The 18,871-nt window shown below is 37.6% G+C and overlaps 1 long non-coding RNA gene across 1 annotated transcript in view; it reads right to left on the bottom strand.

Moving 5' to 3' along the window:
- Nucleotides 1–15,764: 15,764 nt before the first annotated feature.
- LOC128248569 (uncharacterized) overlaps nt 15,765–18,871 on the bottom strand; it is a 54,132-nt gene continuing 51,025 nt past the window's right edge. Inside the window, exon 5 of the long non-coding RNA XR_008264745.1 lies at nt 15,765–16,498. This is a non-coding gene — a long non-coding RNA (uncharacterized LOC128248569). The remainder of the gene's footprint in view (nt 16,499–18,871) is intronic.

An 18,871-nucleotide genomic window follows, 5' to 3' on the forward strand; every position in this document is an offset into this window, starting at 1 on the left:
TATATATATATATATATATCCCCTTCACTTCATTTCCAAACATTGAAATTATTCTAAGGACGAGGAAAATATCTGAAATACACGGAACATACCATTGTAAGGGACATAGATGTTTTGACACCGTTTTTCAATTGAATATATTTTGTTTACTTAAAAATTGGAATTCTGGAAAATAAGTTTTTTTTCTACAACCGCTATTTCTGTTTTTGTTTACGTGAAATTATAAAAAGAAATGTAAGATTTGGCTGTAAGATTTAGCATGTGGAGAGACCTTCTAGGCTTAACTTTGTGCTGGTTTAGAATCACCTAAAAAGATTCTGAATCAATACATTCGACTAAAAATTCTTCAAGGTGATGCCCCAGCATGGCTGCAGTCCAGTGACTGAAACAAGTAAAAAAAATTTTATAAAATAAAAAATAACGAAGAATTTATCTTCTTTAGTAATTTCCATAAAAATTTAACATTGGAGTCCATGAAAATATCTATAAAACGGTACATGGTGGGGGCAAGATAGTTTAGAGACTATGGATAATATAGGGTAAAGACTGCCCTTCGGTCATGAATGACTATGGGATTGAAACTAGAAAGTTCCCCTCCGAGGCACAAATCTGGGTGAGGTTGTTTATGAAAGACCAGCAGTCGTTCATGCATACCAGCCTCCCCTCTCCACACCACCGATGTTATCCAAGAGAAAGACAAAGGCCGATACAGCTTGGCACCAGTGACGTCACAACTCATTTTTACAACCGAGTGAACTGGAGCAACGTGAAATAAAGTGTCTTGCTTAAGAACACAACATACAGCCCGATCCAGTAATCGAACTCACTACCCCATGATTAGAGTGCAACTCTCTAACCACTGAGCAATGCTAACTTTACATAATTAACTTCCTTTTTCTTTTGCAAAACGTTTAAACAGAACGTTTGTAAAACGCCGTTCGCTGAATGGGGGCGCTAACCTTAAACTGGCTGAGAAGCCCTGTTCTCTAGAGTAACCTTTCGTCTTAGCAAGCCCGTTCACATTTCTCATGAAATATATTCATGCCTTGGAAATGATGACAGAGCCTGTTTAAGTCACACCAAATGACATGTTATTTTAAACCATCTTATGATTTAAAAAAATGTAGGTAGTCATCTTAAAGGCAGGGTGGTCTATTTTAATTGCGTCAATATTTTGTCCGATAGTGTGTTGGGTGGTAGTGATAAAGGTAAAAACATCCCATTTCCCCCGGTTGCTAACGCAAATATGAAATAACTTGCTATTAACTTACTATTGATTACACTTTCTCCTAAGAAAACGAAATCCTATTGTGAAATTCAGTCCAATGTTATTTAGTATAATGATTGATAAAAATCTGGGAAAGTTTGAGAAAATGACAAATTCTTATTATTATTGTGTAAATTCCGTCACTGTCAAATATAAGCATCCGCTCACACACGTTATCTTAATCTCTCTCTCTCTCTCTCTCTCTCTCTCTCTGTCTTTCACACACATATACTCGCTCTGTCTGTCTCTCTCTCACACACACACGCTCACACATATACATACATCATTGGGTACATTGATTCAATAGAAATACACCTATTACCCAATTGCGTATTATTCACACAAACAATGTGTGCGCGCGTGTGTGTGTGTGTTTGCTTGTGTAATTAGACGCATAAACACACTTGTTCATGTATATTAATGAAAAACAATGGGGCTTTGTTATTGACAAAGTGTTTTGAATTCTTTGTTATGAAAAACAGGACGTGTGTGGTGTTTTATTGGTGCGCTAACACACACAGTGTATCATGTTTGTGTGTATGTAACGGCGCGTGTATGTGTGTTGTATATGTTTAGTGTATGAATTGGCGGTGGGGTGCTGTTCATAGTTAACTTCGTACCGTGGTATCTGTCATCACCATTTTCTTTTCTGAATCCAGCTGCAAGATTAGAACACGTTCCCTACATTCCCACCTGCACCCTGTCCTTTATTTCTTAAGTCTACATGACGTCAGATAGAAATGAATGCGCTAAGAAATGTGTGGGTTTCGAAATTCTATCATCGGCCTGTATTAACCCTTAAACAATGGGAAAGGGTTACATGAATGTGTGTACCAACCGGGCTAAAATAAAACATATATATCTTTTTCTTAAGAGTAATTTTTATACTTTCTTTCATTTTATATCGGTACAAAATCTATAATAATTGTTAGTTTCTCGTACAATAAAATTTGCTATCACATTGTCGAAAAGTGCCGTAAAATATTCACTTTTATTTGACGAAGACAGTAGTAGTCTTGTAAAACTTTTGAAACACCAACAGACGATGTCCGCCGTTTAATGGTTAATTAATCTAACACAGTTTTCTAAACGTGAACAGTAGGTTACAATGGCGGGTCGTGTATAGGAACTATGGAACTGCAGTACTCCTATTTCCACTCGATATTATCGATAACATTCAATATAATGAGTCCTTTTTCCTTAATTTTTTTCTTTCTACTTGTACATTATATAATCCTTAAGCTTAATGTTATTAGCCATCCCCTAGTTTATGAAAAAAAAAACCAAAATCCTTGTATAGAACTGTGCGCTTCAGAGTTCCAGCGACGCGGTGTTTGGCTGTTGTGCGCATGCACACATGTCCGAGATAGGAAGCTTCACTTAGGGAGAGAGAGCACTGCGTGAAAGTGTAGAGAGCACTGTGTGATAAAGTGTAGAATTAGATTATTATCCTGCTTCCAGCTTCAGTATTGCTACCAGGATTTGGAAAAAGGGCACCCCCTCCATTTTGTGTTTTAGGGGGTATTTTTGAAAAACAAGAGGGAAATCGCGGCGGTGTTCAGTGAACAAATTAAACACACTACCTGGCAGTGGCTAAAACGTAAACCGATCAAGTTTATGTATAAATTTTCTTTTTATATGTTTGTTTCCTTTTACACAAAATTAAAGCATCGGCTAAAAATTTTCTGAAGCAGCACCCCTACTAATTTTATCTAGAAACCGCCACTGGTAGGTTGACTTGATAATATTTTCTTTTTCTACTATAGACACAAGGCTTGGAACTTTGGGGAAGTGTGTAAGTCAATTACATCGACTCCGGTGCTCAACTGGTACTTTCTTTTATCGACCTCGAAATGATGAAAAGCAAAGTCGACCTAGGCGGAATTTGAACTCAGAACGCAAAGACTGACGAAATGTCACTAAGCATATTGTTAATTCCGGCGAGGTTGACTGTTCCTTTCGGGAGTCGATAAAATAAGTACTAGTTGAGCACTGGGGTCGATCTAATAGACTTAATCCACAACACCGAAATTGCTAGCCTTGAGTCAAAATTTAAAACTGATATTACTTTTGTTGTCAAGGTGGTCAGCAAAATGCTTAGCGGCATTTCGACTGTCTTTACTTCTGAGTTCAAATTCCGCCAAAGTCAGCTTTGCCTTTTATTCTTTCAGGGTCGATAAAATAAGTACCAGCTGAGCACTGAGATCGATTTAATCGACTTACTCCTTCACCTAAATTTGCTGTCAAATTTCTGTTAAAATTTGAAACCGGTATTAATATTGCTGTTTATTCCCGGGTTAAAACGTGATTAAAAAAGACCTATGACTGAAACCGTTCCAAACATAACAATACCATTATTTTTATAGACAGTGCACCTAAGATCACAGTATGTAACATGAACTTTATATAAAACGGCAAGATAAAATTTGAGAAAAAGTCTGCATGGTCGCTCGATCTGCTAGAAATAGCAAGTCGAGCACGCAGAATTTTTCTCATTAATTTATATGAATAGTTTTGCTACTGCTACCGTTGCTGTTGTAGATAACGCTCTTCTTGATTGTGACGTTGTGGTAGTGGTGGTGGTGGTGGTGGTGTAACTAAAGCTAAAAGCACTTAAATTCGCCTTTAACGCGGATGTCGCTTATCTACACGGATATAACGTTTCAAACGCTTGCAATCTAGCCACAGGTCTCGATAGCAACACCGGATATTTCAGGCATTTGTCCGTTCTTTGACAACTCTTAGCTAGATGGCAATGAGAAAGAGCATGTGGAATGTTGCGTGGTATTAAAGATACAAGAACCTTGTTGATGTAGTGTAAGGTGGTGCAAGGAAGACTATTTAGTGAGTTGTAGTATAGTAATGGAGACAGTGTAGTGGTGGTGTTGGTTTTGAGTGTCAGTGCGTGGTAATGGAGACGCGTATTTTGAAGGTGGTGGTATAGTAGAGCGGTAGCGCAGACAGTGTGGTGGTGAATTAGTGCGATAGTGTAGGCATAGTTTGGTAGTGCAGGTATAGTGTAGTAGTAGAAACTGCTGTAGTGACGAGATGAAGTATTAACAGAGACATAGTGTGGTGGTGGTGGTGGCATTGATGTAGTAGTATAGTTGTGGATTAGTCTAGTAATGGCGTCTGCGTGGTTGTTTAATGGCGTAGCCAGCTTCCATGAACATTTTATCGAGCTTCCGAGATGATGAGAGAGAGTAGAAAAGAAACTAGGCTTTGGTCCTTATGCTTGCAACAATTTATACTTTGCTGAAGGCACCTAGGAGTTATGTGGTGGTAAACCAAGAGACAAGGCTAAATGAAGTTATGATGTCAATGTTTTTGCCTTAACTGAATTTGTTGTATTGAAGCTGGGGGATAAAATGCAGCGGCGATCGCGTCAGGATTTGAAATCTGACTCGTAAAAGTATGGGAGTTGAACAAGACCAAATGAAAGCATATTGCGCGCGCGCGCGCGCCATGGAGTATTTGTCCAATGCTCTTGTGTGACTGGGTTACGCTCATTGGATGTAATGTGTGAGTGAGGGTTATTTGTGTGGAGTATAATGTGGAATTTATGGCATGTTGTATGAGTCACAGTATGGCTGTCAGTACTTAAGTGTTGTGTGGATGTAAGGAAATGTGTCAACTGCTGCGTGACTGCAAAGGAATGTTCCGTGCCATGTAGCGTGGATTTGAAAATCTCGTGTAAGGTGTAAGGAAGATAGCCAGGGCTTATCTCATACAATTTAGTGAGGCATTCGGAGTATGTTACATGCGGTGAAGTAAATTTGTCATGACGTACCTCACCTGCTTTGCTATCAAGTCTACCTAATTGTAAATAGATACCAGAGGCTTGCATAACTGGCCGCTACACGTAGAAGCAACGTCGCCACCTTCATGTTCATGTGTGGATTTAAACCATTGTCATTATGTTAGCAGTGTAAACTAATAAACTATTCTAAACGGACACAACCACTAGAACTGACAAATCAATCTTAACTCAACCGTTATGGATCCACTGCTGGATGCAGTTTCATTACGTATTCTGATTGTAGGCTCACTTGTCTATCTTGATGGGTTATTTATGCTATTGTAGGGCTACCAGTTAATGTTACTGGTTTATCAATGCTGGCTTACCTATACTCAATTTCCGGAATACATCTCTGTCTTATTGGCTTATTTAAGCTGATTATTAGCCTACGTGTTCATAGTGCTGGCTTATCTACACTGATTGTAGGTCTACCTAGCCATGCTGTCGAATTATCTATGTTAGTTGTAGACCTAGCTTTCTATGTTGCTAACACGCCGATTGTAGGCCTACTTGTCCATGTTGCTGGTTCATCTATGCTGGATTATATTAATTTGATTTAAGCCTACCTGTTTATGCTGGCAAGTTGTTGGTTACAAGTGGGCTCCTGAGATTGGGTGATTAGCTCTGGCTATCGGCATCTAGATGGCATTTGGATTCAGAACTGAAAGTGTCGGAACGCATATTGCAAAACGTCTTGCATTTCATTAGTTCTGCGAAGCCACTGCCCCGGACTGGCAAAAGCGTCTTCGGTAGAATTTGAACTCAAAATTCAGACAGCCGGAACGAATAACGAACAACGTTCTATTCGATGCTCTTAGAATTGCCAAATCACCGCTTACTCATTAATTAATCACAACCATCACGACTGTTTTCCATGAGCACTATAAACCCCACATCTATGTCAGGCCTATCAAGGGAGGCTCTACTAGAAATAGGGATAAAAATTACTTGTAAATCAAACCACATCTGAAAGAAGGAAAAATGATTAATGTAGCACTTGATACCTTTTCTGAAGGAAAAATGGAATGGTCACGGCTGGAACACATTTGATCATTGATTTCCATGATGAGGTCAGGTTTAGACTTGAACCACATCTCTGTCTCAAACAGCACCACGAACAACAAGCAGACTACGTGGCCATACTGTGATTGTCCGACCGGCTAAAATGAAAATAAATGTAGTGATGACAGTTGGAACACATTTGATCATAGTCCTTATAATGGCTAACCTGGGGCTAAACTACCACTAACACAACTACACTTACAATCAAGGGGAAAAGGAAAATAAGATTACCGGTCTGTGTGTGATTTGAATTATTGATATATATTGCGGGAAATGTTCTGTTTATGAGAGACGCTACTGTGGATTGGATGCAGATGAATGGTGACAGTAGATCTAATGATGAAAACATTTCAGCCATCACCATCATTGTTCAAATTGTTTTCTGCCTTGTTTAGGACAGTTGGGAGCGGTTTCAGAGAAAATTTAACTTCTTTTCTCTTAGCAGTCTAAGCGAACACGCTGGGGCTCAAACATGCGCTCGTCAGAGTCGTGCATGTGCTGGGGGTAAAATCACAATATGGCTTGTGTTTTCCAAAGTTATTGTAGTGCTGTGAGTCGTTTAAGGTAAATCTTAATATAGTGTGTTGTCAGCAATATTGTAGTGGTGGTTGAGGATCGTTGAGAGTAAATAACATCGTGATGTGCATGTTTTCTTTAATCTGTTTTGTTTGTTTCAGTTATTAGACCACCGCGATGCAGGGGCACTGTCTTGAAAAATTTTAGTCGAACGAATCGACTCTCATACTTATTTACGGGGACATAAACACACCAATATTGGTTGTCAAGCAGTGGTAGGACACACGCATATAAACGATGGGCTTCAGTTTCCGTCTACCGAATTCCCCGACAAGGCTTTGTTTGGCCCATGGTTAGTGTAAAAGATACTTGCCCAAGGTGCCAAACAGTGGGACTGAACTCAGAACCATGTGGTTAAGAAGCAAACTTCTTATCATATAGCCACGCCTACGCCTGTATTGTTAGAAATAGTTTATTAGTGGTATTGGTAACGTTGGAACGGAGATATAATATATCTTTTGGGATGGGTTGTATGGTTTTGCAAAGTTTTACATTTCAAACACATTCAATATAAGAGGGATGACAAAGGAATAAAAGATTATGAACTTCATTAACTTACGGTCGTTTCTGCTATAAGATGCAGTGGACTCAAAGTTGAGTGCCTGAATAACACTTTAAAGCTTCATCGGAGACTCGAATATGAAGTACTATTTATTTGGTAAAGAATTACATTTGTGCTTACATAGGGAACGGTATCAACAACATTATTCTCTACATAGGCACAAATGTAATTCTTTCCCAAATAAATTACACTCCGTATTTGAAGCTCCGATGAAGCTATAAGGTGTTATTCAGGCACTCAACTATGAGTCCATTGCATCTTATAGCAGAAACAGTTGTAAGCTAATGATGTTCATAAGATAATCTTTTTATTCTCTTATCTCTCTCTTATTACTGTTCTGTACTCAATCAACACTTCGTTCTGAAACACGTATATGGAGTTCTACATCGGGTTATCGGTCTCTCAATGCCTAAGCGAAAATTTGCACACACACTATCTCTCTCTCTCTCTCTCTCTCTCTCTCATATATAAGGATGGCTGTATGGTCAAAAATGACAGTGGAGTGGTGTACGATCAACATTGGCTGAATGAGATTACCAGCAACTGTTAAGTGAAGAATTATACGCTTAGTGGAGGCGCAATGGCCCAGTGATTAGGGCAGCGGATTCGCGGTCATAGGATCGCGGTTTTGATTCCCAGACCGAGCGTTGTGAGTGTTTTTTGAGCGAAATCATCAAAAGCTCCACGAAGCTCCAGCAGGGAATGGTGGCGAACCCTGCTGTACTCTTCCACCACAACTTTCTCTCACTCTTACTTCCTGTTTCTGTTGTGCCTGTAATTCAAAGGGTCAGCCTTGTCACACTGTGTCACGCTGATTATCCCCGAGAACTACGTTAAGGGTACACGTGTCTGTGGAGTGCTCAGCCACTTGCACGTTAATTTCACGAGCAGGCTGTTCCGTTGATCGGATCAACTGGAACCCTCGACGTCGTAAGCGACGGAGTGCCAACAACAACAAAATACGCTTAGTAATTATTGAGTTACATATTTTTATGAATCTAGGTTCAAATCATAACGAAGTCGACTTTGAAATTTATGTCTCTGTGTTGATAATTAAATACCGAGATCAATATAATCAACCATTCTCCTGTATAAAATGTGTAGCACTATGCTTCTGTTAGAAATTCTTGTGTGGTTGTTGCTGTCATTTAGCTGTTGTAAGACCTAATCGAGCAGACTCGCAATCAAAGCCATCCCTGCCGTGACCTACCAAGTCTATTACTTGTGCGCAGTGGACCCAGAACATTATCCAATGTGATCTTTTTTAATGCAGCTGATATGAGGATTAACTAGACTATAATTTCTAGAAAAGACTATCATTGGCACGATCAATGAAAATAAGGCAATTCTACAAGAGTATTTTCATGTTGCGGATTATCCATAATTCTTCGCAGTTTGGTGGGGCACTATTGTAATGTACCCTATACATACTGATGATAGGTGTTCAGATTCGTTCTTTATCTATTAGCAATTTAGCTATTTCAGTTGTGTACTTGGAATTATAATTGTTTAGTGTAGCACTAAATATTGTTTCGTGCATATTGATGGATGCTGTTCGCTATTAACCATTATCCTTTATTAACGTCGCTATATCAGCTGGGACTGTTTATGTTGGCAGTTTTTCTTCATTACGTATCTCAGATATCTATCTTGTTATATGTCAACACTTGATGAATGTGTGTTTGTATATGTGTACGAATTCGTGTGTGTGTGTGTGTGTGTGTGTATATAGATATGCGCGTCTTTGCTGGTATGAATATACGTGCGTATATGTGGGTGAATGTGTATTTTGTGAATTTCGGAGGCGTTAAAATCAATAGTAACAATTACCTTCGACTTTAGAAAACCACCGTCGATTATTTTCGTTTACACTACCGCTGCTACTTCCAATACTACAGCATCGGAGTTTCGGCACGGTCACGTTAATCGACCCAAGTTTATTTCTGTTGCGGATTTTAATCACTATTGAAGTGATAAACTGAATCCTGTGAGATTTGAAATTATGACTTGCCAGAGAGATTAGGGCAATTACCCCTTGACCTTTTATTTTTTAAGGGCTACGGGGATGGTGAGAAAAAGAAAAGAGATTATCTTCAAATAAAAAAAAAATAAATAAAATAATTGGCTGGCACTCCATCGGTTACGACGATAAAGATTCTGTTGGATCCGATCAACAGAATAGACTGCTTGTGAAATTAACGAGCAAGTGGTTGAACATTCCACAGATACGCGTACCCATAACATACTTCTCAGAGAGATTTAGCGTAACACAGAAAGTGACAAGGCTGGCCCTTTGAAATACAGGTACTACTTATTTTTGAGTGGACTGGAGCAACGTGAAAGACATACACTTGCTCAAGGATACACTGCGCTACTGGGAATCGAACTCCCGATCTTACGGTCGTGAGCCGAATATCCCTAACCACTAAGCCATGTGCCTTGAGTGAATTAAGTCTACCTCCTAAGAATCGAAAACGCGATGTACCAGATCAAATACCGCAAATTAATTCGTCAGACCTACTGACAGTTCCGAACTATCGTCCCAGACTTGCTATTGTATTATATCGACTTCAAAACGATGAATGGTAAAACAGACCTCATCAGGATTTGAAATTAGAACGCAGAGATATGGAACAAATACTGCAAGGCATAAAAATTATATAACGATGAAGAATTAAAATATGTCTATAAAAATAGCAGCTCAAATAAAGCCCTGCAGTCTAACTATCAAATACCCGACGCTAAATATCTGAAGTATAATATAGTGGGGTAAAATTCATTTCCAACTAGACAGAAGTGGCATTAACTGATGTGTGTTCCGTTAGATTGCAGAACTGGTTAAAGATATCTCTGTATTCAAGATAAAAATGGGCTCTAATATGAAGGGCTTCCGGATTTTTTTTTTTGTGGTTTAGTCAAACAGGACGACAACGTCTATGACCTTTTTCAGGGCGGGAAAAATGCTTGAAATAAATTGTTAAACCAAGCAAAATGTTAAGACTACTACTACCTAAGATCAAGAACAATCCACGAGACACACTTTCGGGCCGTTTGCATCTGCTAAATTTTACCCACGGGCTTTAGTCAATCCGATGTTATAAAGCAGAGCAGTCGGGTCGAACCCGAAATCACGAAGTTGCAAAACCAACTTCTTAATTACACACCCATGACTTAGACTGTTGGGTTAGTACACTTGATTAGATGCCTTGTAGTTTTTAGTCTCTATGGTCTCAGCTAAAAATTTACTGGGTCAACTCTCGTTTCATTTCCACGAAGCTGATTAAACTATTGTGGTTTAGTTCCAAGCCAGATCTGATGTAGCAAATCTATTGTCAAAAGCGTTCCAACCATGAATATCTCACATTTCTCCAGAATATTCTTTTCTACTTTTGGTACAAGGCCCGAAATGTTTTGGGAGGAGGCCAGTCGATTAGATCTACCCCAGTACGCAACTGGTACTTAAATTATCGACTCCGAGAGGATGAAAGGCAAAGTCGACCTTGGCGGAATTTGAACTCAGAACGTAGAGAGACGAAATACCGCTTAGCATTTCACCCGACGTGCTAACGTTTCTGCCAGCTCGCCATCACCTTTCTCCAGAATATTATTCAATGAATCCTTTTCTAAGACAGCAAGGTGTTTTCTTTTCGGTTGGGGGAAGAGAGATTTGGTTGCTATTTCTAGCATTTCCACCCGAAGATATACACATGCAGATGTCAAAGATAGAATCTCCCTACCACAGCGTATTACCAACGCTTTGCCCACCTTTGACCATAGATTTGCTGAATGTGGGTTGAGCTACGACTAGAATGTTATCAATGTGCATAGAGATCTTTTAATTCCTCACTGAAATACAATCGTATAATTGATGTAGCGATTATTATTATTACTATTTTTTTAGGTGGAGTTGTCGCCTGACAGTATTTAGTTTCGTTCTAGTTTATGCTCTCAGTTGAAACCCCGCTGGACTCGACTTCTTATCACTCGGGAGTCGATAGATAGATTGTGCAACAAATCGACTACACTGTTCTGTCAGAAATATATGCATTAATACCAACGTGAGAAATCTTTATCACGGGATGGAATAGATCGGTTGGATAATGACCAAATGCATCATCCTATTTAGTCACGTCCCCTATCTGCTTTGAATTGAATTCCCGGCGAATTTGACTTTAATATTTCATCTTCCCAAGGCCTGTAAAACATGTAAAAAAAACAAACAAAAGATGGTGTCAATCAACAATACCCTCTCTAACAGTTTGCATACTTGCAACAATGTTATAAATTATAATAAATAACATTGAGAGCAGTGGAAGGCAGCGACCTTCGGGGTTCGATTAAATAAGTACCAGCTGAGCACTGAGATCGATGTAATCAACTTATGCTCCACCCTCTCCCGACATTGTTGGTCTTGTGCTAAAATTTGAAACCAATATTATTAAGAGCAGTGAAAGTGGTAAGCTGGAGGAATCGTTTGCCCGACAGGAGAAATGCTTAGCAGCATTTCGTCCTTTTTTATGTTCCGAGTTCAAATTCTGCCGAGGTCGACTTTGGCTTTCGTCCTTTCGGAGTCGATAGAATAAGTATCAGTCGAGTACTAGGGTCGATGTAATCGGTTACACCCTTCCCCACAAATTTCAGTCCTTGTGTCTATAACAGAAAGAATTATTATTTCTGAGGAATGGATTACGTTTTTGTTTTGGCTTTGATGAAGCAAAGCTATAGAGAAAAGTTTTCCAACTCTACACTCGCGCCATCATTTTAATATCAGTGTATCCAAGACTGCTTTATCCATGCTCTTTTAACATGTCAGGTGACCACATAAACATAATGGTTGATTACATTAACATCAGTCGTATATTGGGATCAATTCACCTGATTGTACCTAACCCTGCGAATGTGAGATCTTGTAGCAATTTATTATATATATTAATTATAATTAATAATAAAAACTGCATATCATTATAAATATAAGTAGTCAATTGATAGACAAACTATTATAAAATATATTCCGGCGATGAACATCCCATCTTTTTCTCCTATAGAGCAACGAATAAAATGACTTGTGATATTTGTTCCGGTTCCCTATGCGCTAAGATCAAATCCCGTCGAAGTTACTTTTGGTCTATATCTTTACGGAGTTGATAAAGCAGCCGCTTCACTCTCCTACTAGATGGGCAAATTGCTAGAGCGTTGGGTTACTGTTCCCGTGATTGGCGTTCGGGCAGCAACACCGGTGACGATTCTGTTAAAAAACTGTATCAGCGCTTTCCTTCCCATTGGACGTCATTAGTGACATGAAGACACGTATGCTTGTCTCCATTACATAAAATATAGTTGCACACGACTGTGCCTCGAAGAACAAACGGAGATATCGGGTTCCAAGCGCCAGCAAAATAGCCTCTATGAGTTCACTCAACCTGCTAGAAATAACAGCCAAATGACGTTGAAATCACAATTTTTAATTTTAAAAGAAAAGGTAAAGCATATTGGATTATATAATCTTGGATATACACTGGAAGGAAAATACGAGATTGTCATAGTTGGTATCTCCTTTGATTGTTAGCTAAATCTACTCCACCGGGTTTGATCTAAAAACTTAACAAGTGTAATATGATACAACTTCTGCTCCGAAAATTAATTTCTCAGTTATAAACGTAAGAAATTAGAAACTTGATAACTGAAGGATCTTAATTTCAATCGACAGTCGTGTTTGATAGTTATTTTCCTTTGTTATTTATTGCTAAAATCTACTTTTATAGATTATAGATGGGATAGTTAAGGTAGGAACATCTTTGATCGTGTAAGTCTTCTCGGTCTAACCTAAAGAAATTCCAGTCACAAGGCAATGGTAAACTCCAGGTTACAGAAGACATATTTTTGTGAGTTTCTATTATTCTTTGATGTGTACAACTATTAGCGATATTAACTCCAACAGTTTTCAATAGATTGAAAATGAAAATAAACGAAAACCCAATGGATCCATGTTTCTGGGTACAAACGACGCAACTTGGTGTAACCTTTCCACATCAGAGAGAGAACCAAACTACATTGAAAAAGGCCGTTGTAAACGGTTGAGAGTCCTGATATACAAGGCGATCTTTCTCCTCCTCCTCACCACCATCACTACCACCAATCTTGCGCCAGCGTTAAGTTATTGCTATTCCTTTTCTCTCAAAACTGGTGCAGTATTTGATTAAATGGAAATGCGGTGAAGTTGGAAGAGTGTAATTTAATTGAATCTTTTCATTTACTTTTGGACATCAAATCCTGCTGGGGGGTTGACTTTGTCTCTAATTCCTTTAGGGACGATAAAACAAAAGCTGGTACTAAACAAGGACTTATTAAGTACGAAATATCGGCCTTTTCCGTAAAAAGTGTTGGAAGAAAAGAAGGAAACGACGTCGTAAAAGCGAAAGAGATACAGAGAGCGCGATTTCTTTTGAAGGGGTTACGGTTAGGGTTTTAGGGTTAGGGAATTCCGAGATCTTTCTGATATTGACGGGTACCACTTTTCATTTATGTTTTATGTAGTGTTTTTGGTACCGAAACACTTTCAAACTTCGTATACTTGTATATTTTGTGTTATAGAACAGATAAAAAATTCTGTATTCCAAGTTATTTCATGTAAAAAATTGTCGTATTTCGGTAATTTCAACCAATCACTGACGTCTATTGAGGTGAAAACAATTACTGCAGTGAATTGTGAACACAACACGTTGTGCGGTGTAATGGAATCTTTTCCCTTGAATAAAATTAGTGCCGTTGTTTGTCAACAACAACAACAACTATCAGCGGTACTGTTATTTATAACATCGTTCGTGCGTTTGTACTGGTTTTAGTTTTAGGGTTATGATTATTTTTGCCATAACCTAACTCATAACCCTCACCCCTTACTAGGGAATAACGATCTTGACACCGGCAAAAATGATTGCTTACAAAAACAGCAGTAACTGTATTCAGCTGAATAGACGTCAGTGATTGGTTGAAATTACAGAAATACGACAACTTTAACATGAAATAACCTGCAATATTGAAATTGTTAAGAAGGCTAAGAGAAAAAGATGTTTTATATGACACATTCTACCAGTATCCTAAGTTTGAAAGTGTTTCGTTAAGAAAACAAGTGGTGCCCGTCAATTCAGAAAGATCCGGCAAGTTTGCTGATTGAAAGCCCTTGCGGTATATTTCCGTTGCACCATGTTTTGACATCAAATATCAACGCCAACGATAAAATACCAGTAATATACTGTGAAGTTTATGTCGATTAGGTTGACTACACACTCGCTCAGAATAAACTGTAGCAGCTTAAATTCAAACTCCTCTAACAAGGGATAAGAAATAATCTAAATTCAGCGAACAAAAGTTCAGACATTAAAAGTTTGTACTCCTGCTTTAGCTGTGATGGATATAACTAGAAAATACTACCACACATGTATGTATGACTTAAGAAAAAATATTTAAATTGTTATTAAAGTTTACTAGTTAAATGAAACAAACTTCAACGTGTAAAACAGGACTTAATAGCCAGTGGAAGTTCCAACAGGTTGAAGAACTTGTGGACTCAAGATTTAAATGAAAAGCTCGTAATTGTATTAACACACTTTGTATAACCGCCCTGAGGCAAGTGTTTACAATATTAAATTGTAAACTATAATTTTTAGTACGAGGAATATCCAGAGCAATATTAACCTGGGCCATCAGGTTATGTATGCTTGTGAACACCGTTGTTTATCCAGTGTATTAAGTCCGTTGTAGATTAAAAAAAGAAATATTGTTCCTATAAAAATATTAATATCAAGATTGTGCACTAAGTCTCCCTTGTATGAAGACTTATTTCCATTCGTTTGTTCTGTTCGAACTTAACTTGCCAAAAGTACAGTGATACACTTCTATAAAGTTTGGTATTGTTCTTAAAACGAAGAAAAAAATATTTATTGAAATTGCTACGGAGAAAAAAAAATCTTTGACAGAATATCAACATTAAATGTTAAAAATAATTCATAAACAAAAGTAAATTTCAACACACTTTGAAGGTATTATTGAAGAATATTACTTCGCTAATTTTTGAGGCAACGTGCGTCAGCAAAAGCAAAAACAACAAAAAAAAAAAAACCAGAACAATTCAGTTTATATTTCAAACTCTTCTAACGTTGTTTACTAGAGACTGTGTAATAAAATACTTAAAAATCACTGCGAAGAAGAAACGTAAAAACAAAATATTTTAAAACTCACTGGAGCGAAGATTCGAACTTCATTTATGCAATCTCCCGTCAGAAGATTTCAGCATGTCTTTGGAAACAAGAAAAATGTCAACAAGATGGCGTCAGCTTTATTTTAAAAGAGACGAGTTAATTTGAATAGAGACCACTTAGCCACACTGAGTCATCAGACGTTCTAACTGATTTAATGAATTTAAGAAAGGGCGAAGTGTTATTTTACAAATTAGTTAAGCAGTTTAACCAAGATATTATTTTAAAAAATAAACAACATATATATTGAATGTATTAAATTTTTTTATCACATTAAACATGCAATAATTTATTTTACAAAATTACATTTCCGTAGTGTTCAAATGAAATTCATTACTAAAATAACTGCTTATATTGCAACCACGTTTTATTAATATTACTTTCAAATTTTTTGGCGCAAGGCCAGCTATTTCGGGGGAGGGGTTATGTCTATTACTTCGATCCCAGTGTTCAACTGGTATTTGTTTTGTCGACCTCGAAAGGCTGAAAGGCAAAGTCGACCTTGGTAGAATTTGAACTCAGAATGTAAAGACGATTCTGCCAGTTCACCGCCTTATGATTTATTGATATTAGATAGAAATTCGAGGTCCACTTTGCTTTTCCTCATTTCGAGGTCGATAAAATAAGTACCATTGAACACTGGGGTCGATGAAATCGACTTACCCTTGTGCCAAAATTTGAAACCAATATAGGAAATGCAAAATTAGAAAAAATATAAATTAACATAATTTGTTTTTTAAGAAATTTGATGGTAAAAGTATTTGTTTTAGAATAAAAAAAAATAGCTGGTATCTTTATTTTGACTTGAGTTGCTGAAACTCATTCTATATCAACTGATTTATAATTATCAGTGCCGTAGCCTCATCCAAAACTGATTCCTTGGATATTACATTGAAGTCAAATATAGTCTGCTTATTTTATCCAAGATTTTCTCATTGTATCACAAAAAAAAAATTAAAAAATTTAGTGATGATCTGCATCTGTAAATAAAAAAGAAAAATGAAATTCATAGATTAAGTTCATGTGATATGACAAGCAATGAATTTTTGCGTTTTAGGTTTACATCATTCTTTGAGAATATGAGAAAAGCTTCCATTTCTTTTCAAACAGAAAGTGAGAGCTGTCAGCCTTTTCCATCAAAGAATACCTGACTTACAAAAAATGAATGTTTGAGACAAGATACAAGGCAATATTAGAAGTGAGTTTAAAGCGGTGATCTGGCAGAATCGTTAGCACGCCAGTGAAAATTTCCTTCGGTATTTCGTCTGTCTTTACATTCTGAGTTCAAATTTCACCGAGGTCGACTTTGCCTTTCATCCTTTCGGAATCGATAACATAAATACCAGTTGAACACTGGAGTCGATTTAATCGACTTACACCTTCCCCCGACCTTACTGGCCTTATGCCAAAATTTGAAAATATTCGAACTAAGCTTAATAAGTCCTTGTTTAGTACCAGCTTTTGTTTTATCGTCCCCAAAGGAATTAGAGACAAAGTCAACCCCAGCAGGATTTGATGTCCAAAAGTAAATTAAAAGATTCAATTAAATTATACTCTTCCAACTTCACCGCATTTCCGTTTAATCAAATACTGCACCAGTTTTGAGAGAAAAGGAATAGCAATGACTTAACACTGGCGCAAGATTGGTGTTAGTGATGGTGGTGAGGAGGAGGAGGAGGAAGTTGAAAAATTTAATCACTGTATTTGATTAGTATTATTTTATTGACCCCCCACCCCGTCACAGATGAATGAAGAGCAGAGCAGACTTCAAGGGGATTTGAATTGCAAATGTTAAGGGACATGGCGAATGACTGCAAGGCATTCTGTCCCTCGCTTTACCAATTCCAAACTCCATTGACTTTGTCTTTTAGTTCCTTTTTTTCCTTTCATAAAAAGAGTACCAGTTATATCTGCAAATTTTCCCTCGTCTAAAACCTTTCCCATTGAACCTATGTCAGAAATCATCATCATCACTAGCATCATTGTTATTATTAAAGTAACAATCTGGCTGTGCCGGAAAACTGCTTAGTGATATGTCTTGAGACTCTTTACGTTATGAGTTTGAATCCTGACATAAGTTCAAAAGGTCAACTTTGCTTTTCATGTTTCGATAAAATAAAGTACCAGTCAATACTGGAATCGATGAAATCAAGTTGTCTCTCCTCTCGAAGTCGCTGGCTTTGTACCAAAATTAGAAAGAATCATCATTATTGTAGGCCGGAGGCAAGAATGGTTATTTACTTGAAGTTTTACAGAAGACCATAATTGAAATTGACACCAAGTAATGGTAACCCCTTTAAATGTATGATCTTGAGCGAAGACTAACAACTCCTTAAATATTTCTAACATATGAACTGGCTGGTCCCTTAGTCTCTGTAAAAGCATTATAAGTAGCAATTTGAGACAAAGCAGCATGTTCAATGAAAGAACACCACATTAAAACAAAAAGAATGGCAGATATTCTGTAGTAATATCAGCAATACGGTCACGTGGGAATGTCATGTGGTCTAGTCTCCTCTGTAGTCCTGTTTGTTTCTCAACTTACTGACTATAATGCCTATTCTAATTTACATCAAAATCTTATGAAAATTCGAGTTTGTTTTTGAAAGCACAAAATCTATTGAATCGTATCTCTGTTACATTATATTTTAGTTATGCATGATTGAGTAAATGTTTAAAGCGGTTTAGTACTTCTGACTTCCAATACCTTCGAACTGTCAAGGTAACGGTTGCTCTCTGGCAGGATTATGATCGAGCTTGTGGCTGTAGAAACCTCCGGCTTTATCGGTCCCCGGACCATATCGCTGCTCACCGAGCCCCATGAGTCAGAGTGGCTGTTCCAACGCATCTCCGTCGCATCCTCTGGGGAAACGCCTTTCCTATTTTGTCTGCTGGGACCACAAGGCAGTCTGAATTACAGAAAAATGTACGTTCCACTCCTTAATGTATAATTACTACATTTTAAAAAGGAACAGGTTAAATACGTAGGTGAATGAAAGAAATTGCTCTTCAGGAGACCATGAAAAAGAAGAGACAACTAAATGGATAAATAAAAACCCAAAAGCAAAGCTAGAAAGTACCTTAGCTATATCTTTTACATGATGCCTATTCTGAGGATAACCTTTAATGAAATAAGCTGCACTTGTTTTGGATTCTTCAATGTTATATTAAATCTTAGTCCTTTTTCAAGGCAGTTGATGTGATTTGAAAGAAATCTTGTCATCCCATCCTACATATTTGTGTGTGTTTGTATGCGTTTGCATATATATATATATATATACATTTATATATATATATATATGTGTGTGTGTGTGTGTGTGTGTGTGTGTGTGTGTGTGTGTGTGTGTGTGTGT

Source organism: Octopus bimaculoides, chromosome 8 (assembly GCF_001194135.2).
Source record: "Octopus bimaculoides isolate UCB-OBI-ISO-001 chromosome 8, ASM119413v2, whole genome shotgun sequence".
NCBI lineage: Eukaryota > Metazoa > Mollusca > Cephalopoda > Octopoda > Octopodidae > Octopus > Octopus bimaculoides.